The sequence below is a fragment of the Montipora capricornis genome, chromosome 4 (genome assembly GCF_036669925.1).
Source record: "Montipora capricornis isolate CH-2021 chromosome 4, ASM3666992v2, whole genome shotgun sequence".
NCBI classification, from domain to species: Eukaryota; Metazoa; Cnidaria; class Anthozoa; order Scleractinia; family Acroporidae; genus Montipora; species Montipora capricornis.
In genome coordinates this window covers 11,047,979-11,053,490 of record NC_090886.1, presented here as the reverse complement: position 1 = coordinate 11,053,490, position 5,512 = coordinate 11,047,979, and the positions used below count along the sequence as shown (strand labels likewise).

General features: G+C 36.7%; 1 non-coding gene across 1 annotated transcript; it reads left to right on the top strand.

The window, feature by feature from the left end:
• Positions 1–309: 309 nt before the first annotated feature.
• Positions 310–382, top strand: Trnas-gga (transfer RNA serine (anticodon GGA)). Its single transcript has one exon. It is a non-coding gene; the product is annotated as a tRNA-Ser (tRNA).
• The last annotated feature ends 5,130 nt before the right edge of the window (positions 383–5,512 follow it).

The window sequence follows — 5,512 nt, the reverse complement described above, 5'->3', positions numbered from 1 at the left end:
AGTGAAGCTATGATCTTCGCATTTATGAGCCCAATTTTGCAATTGCGTAGAGAAGCCTGAAAATTTCAGGACTTCAACAGGGTTTGAACCCGCGACCTCGCGATTCCAGTTGAACCAGTTCAACCCGTTGAAGTCCTGAAATTTTCAGGCTTCTCTACGCAATTGCAAAATTGGGCTCATACTGCGAAGATCATAGCTTCACTTGATTTCATTTCCGCAGTTCACATTGATTCATTTCACATACCATTTCATCATTGATTCATTCCTCACGGGACCATTAGAACCACAATGACCAGCTCCCACGTCAGTGGCTTCATAGCTCAGTTGGTTAGAGCGTCGCACTGGAATCGCGAGGTCACGGGTTCAAACCCCGTTGAAGTCCTGAAATTTTCAGGCTTCTCTACGCAATTGCAAAAATGGGCTCATAACTGCGAAGATCATAGCTTCATTGATTTCATTTCCGCAGTTCATATATGATTCATTTCATCTACCATTTCATCATTGATTCATACCTCACGGGACCAGTGAACCCCAAATGACCAGCTCCCAACGTCAGTGGCTTCATAGCTAGTTGGTTAGAGCGTCGCACTGGAATCGCGAGGTCACGGGTTCAAACCCCGTTGAAGTCCTGAATTTTCAGGCTTCTCTACGCAATTGCAAAAATTGGGCTCATAACTGCGAAGATCATAGCTTCACTTGATTTCATTCCGCAGTTCATATATGATTCATTTCATATACCATTTCATCATTAATCTTCTTCTTATAATGAAAATGAAAAAAAGCACGATGTGCTCATAAAAGATTTTGATAGGTTCATGTACATCAAACAAACACAAAGAGAAAAAACATTTCTGCATGTATTGTCTTCAATGCTTCAGCTCTGAAGAGTAGTGACTGATCATAAAGAAAACTGTATACAAGTGAATGGGACACAAGCGATTAAAATGCCAACAAAAAAAAATATATTAAAATTCAATAATTTCATAAACAGTTAGCTGTTCCATTTGTAATTATTCAGACTTTGAAATCATAACAGAAAAGATCCGGTTGTCAACCTAATAATGATAAATCATATACAGAAGCATATCAAAGCATGTAGACTGTGGTTATGGATGTAAGGTCGTTTGTTGTTATGATGATAAATATAGCAAACAGTACAAATTTACAAAGGTGAAAAAGCTGTTTACAAATTTATGGAATCTATGCTGGATGAAGTCAAATATTGTAAGAATAAACCATTAAGAATGACTAAAGATGATGAAGAGAAATTTCAAAAAGCTGAAGAATGTCATATATGTGAGAAAGAATATAATGAAACTGATGTAAGAGTAAGAGATCACTGCCATATAACTGGTCAATACAGAGGAGCCGCTCATCAAGATGGTAATCTTAACTTTCGAATAACTGACAAAATTCCAGTAATATTCCACAATCTTAGAGGATATGACAGCCATTTTATAATGCAAGAGATTGGTGAAATAGTCAAGAAGCATACATATACAAATAAGAAAGGTGAAAAGTGCCAAATGAATATCAATGCACTGCCTAATAACATGGAGAAATACATGGCTTCCATGCTTGGCAATCATCTGACCTTTATTGATAGTTTCCAATTCATGAGCTCAAGTTTAGAAAAACTAGTGAGTAATTTACCAAAAGAATCATTGAAATATACTTCTCAAAAATTCAAAGATAAAAAGCTTGATTTAATGAGCAAGAAGGGAGCCTATCCATATGACTTCATGGACAGTTTTGAAAAATTCAATGAAAAGCTACCATCAAAAGAAGACTTTTACAGCATCTTAAGTGATGCACATATTACCGATAAAGATTATCTACATGCTCAGAACTGTGTGGATACATTCTCTCTTAAAAACATGGGTGAATATCATGACTTATACCTAAAATCAGATATTCTGTTGTTAGCTGATGTATTCGAAAACTTTCGACAGACCTGTCTGCAATACTACAAATTCGACCCATGTCATTATTTTACATCTCCGGGATTATCTTGGGACTCAATGTTAAAGATGACTGATATCAAATTGAAACTAATGACTGACATTGATATGTTTCAATTTATTGAAAAAGGAATGCGTGGTGGAATAAGTTACATTGCAAACCGGTATGGAAAAGCAAACAATAAATACATGAAAACATAATGGTGAAAAGGCGCCCTCACAGTTTATAATGTATCTTGATGCCGACAATCTGTATGGATGGGCAATGAGTCAATATTTACCAACCAGTGGTTTCAAATTGATGACAAAAAAACAGATATATAATATAGACGTAGCCAAATATAAAGAAGACAGCAAGAAAGGTTTAATACTAGAAGTAGACCTAGCATATCCAAAAGAACTACATGATTTGTCATCATGACTACCCACTAGCACCTGAAAAGGTGAAAGTAACTGAGAATATGCTAATCAGAATATTGCCAAAAAACATTGCGAAGAAATATAAAATATCGACTGGTTTAGTTCATAAATTATACCTAACATTGAGCCAATCAAAGAAAAGTAATGTTTCTTCAATTACAGAAACCTAAAATTGTACACTGATCTTGGATGAAAAATAACTAAAGTTCTCGAGTATTAGACCTTTAATCAGTCACCATGGTTGAAAAGAATATATTTGATTTCAATACTGAGAAAAGAACTAATGCCAATAAATACTTTTGAGAAAGACTTTCTTCAAGCTTATGAATAACATACATTTTGGAAAAACAATGGAAAATATTAGAAAGCGAGTCGATGTTAGATTAGTAACTAATGAAAGAAACTATTGAAAATGGGCTGCTAAACCAACATATGTTAGACAATAAGATATTTAGGATGAAAAATCTAGTGGCAGTGCAATAAAACTCAAAGAAACACTAACCCTAAACAGCCGGGGGGGCCCCCCTTATGTGGGGATTTGTGTCTTGGATCTGAGCGAAGACACTACAGTATGATTTTCATTATAATTACATGGAAACAAAATACTGGTAGCAAAAGAAAATTATTATTCACAGACACAGATAGCTTAACTTATGAAATTGAAACTAATGATGTTGTATCAAGACTTTTGGGAATAATAAAGACAAATTCGATAACATTGATTATTCACAAGATTCACAATATTGTTGACAGGACACTAATCAAAAAGTAATCGGTAAATTCAAAGATGAGACAGCAGGCATGCCCAATACCCGAATTCGTTGGATTAAGATCCAAACATGTTATTCATACATAAAGGAACAATGACAAAGGCGGAAAACCTGCGAAGGGAATCAAGAAAAATACTATTAAAACCAACATCACTATTGAAAATTACAAAAAACGTGTGGTTTAATAACAAACAAATCCATCATACAATGAAAACAATCAGACGCAGCAACCATCAACTTGGAAGTTATGAAATCAACAACGTATCACTCAGCTTTTTCGATGGACAAAAGATATATATTAAAAACGGAATTACAAGTTATGCCTACGGCCATTAGGCCAATAAACAACTAAAATAACATTTCGTGTAAAGGATTGAACTCAAATGTCCATACAGTAAATACACTCTGTAAATCTCTTCTTGTAGGGATCACTTGCCTAATTTCTTCTCTTGACGATTTTTCTTTAAAGCCTCTTTCATTGTCCCTTAATATTAGTAATTTTCTTTATCCTGTCCTTCGAATCGCCTCCGTGAGTGCGCATAGTTCAAGACCCGCTTGTACTCCTCCAAGACTTTGATATAACGAGCGACAGCATTATCCAAGACACTAATAGCAGTGGATGCGACATTATAAATTTTGCCTTGTCATATTAAAACTGAATTCTTTGATCGTTACCCATATGTGCTTCACTCATCAGTATAGACTCTTGAATCTTGTTACATGATGACTCAAAACGAGTAGTAAGTCCTTCGAATGAAGGCATCCCTTGTCTGTAGCAAAAGGTCCCACCACAATAAACCAGATTTTGAACCAGTTGGTTATATTTTCAGTTTTGTTAACCTATGGGTTAACTTTTTAAATGGGTTGAAAACCTCACATGACTATTATGATGAACTCATTTTCCTGGGTGAACCCCCTATTATATGACAGATCGACTTCCTGTTGTTCTGAAAAGTCACGCCTGTGATCACGCTTTAATACCCCCTATTATATCAAATACTAACTTCATGTCAATATACCTCTGCAAATTCAATCTTTCAATAAACGCCCTATTAGATTTTCAAATACATAGATTTCCAACATACGATATCAGTTTATGAAACCTAAATACGAGATTCAGTTTGTGGAATTGAAATACAAGATCAGTTCACGGATTCCATATGATGGAAAGGTAGTTGCCAGTTGCGTTTTGGGTAACAGATCAAAAAATGAATCTGGTACCCGCCAACTCCTATACTACTAAAGTCATCCCGCAGGGCCTGAACTGCATAGTGAATTTCAGCCTGGGCTGAAATGTAAGCCTGGGCCACTTAATAGAGTCACAGAACAATGAAATGCTGAAAATGGACATGAAATAGGTGCAACAGTTTTCTCGCCTCTCAAGTTTTTACGTTTTGGGCTGGTGACAGCCTACAAAGGCTCATGGAAATCAAATGGTACCTGTCCTTTGTCACATACCTGTAAAGGCGGCCAAATACGAGATACAAACCCCTCAACTTGGCGCTCCACATTGGTGCGTTGCAAGTTTGGGATCGATGTTTCTCGTTTTTCACCTTTTGTATGACTTGTCGCACAACAAAAACATTTGTTGCGAAAAGTAGAGCGTTGGTCTACTTTTGCGCAACACAATTTTGGCTTTGTTGGCTCGTTTTTCATCAAAGTCACAACTTGTCACGCAACAAATATTCCTGATGCGCGCCCTGATTTCTTAGTAGCAGTCACATGTCCCACGTCAGAGCGTGTATTGGGAGTGAAAACAATCGTGGCCAAAGTTCGCTGCAAAAATCTTTCCCCGAAAGCAGATTACTTTCAACGACCCGAAGGGATTGATTATTGTACTATACAAAACGCTTCCGATGAAACGAAGCTGGAGCTTATTGCAAATTTGAAAGCATTCCCATGCGCTTTGGGAGACGAGCATCCCAGCTTATGCAGTCAGTAAAAAAACGAAAGAGAAAGCTATGGAGGAGTTTAAGCCGAAAATTTCCTCTTGAGAAAGACAGCCTCCGTAGTTTTAGACATGGACTAAGGTCCGGTTTAAACCGTGAATTAAGAGGGAGGCAGAGGGCAAGATTGTCAAATGGAATTTTTCCCTGCAGCTCAAGTATATGAAGGCGAACATAGTCAAAACTGCGAAGTAGGTTGCGTTTCATACCATCCATTTATGTACAACAAGTTATTATCAACAGATCAACCTTTGTCTTTATGTTCGACTATTCTTCGATCTAAAACCTTTTTTTTCTGGCACAAGGGCGATAAAAAAAAATTGCAAATGCAATTAAAACGCTGTGGTAAAGCTTGTACATTTTAAATTGTGTTGCAGGACAAGGAGGAGAAAACGTTGGGTGCCTGAGTAGGTCG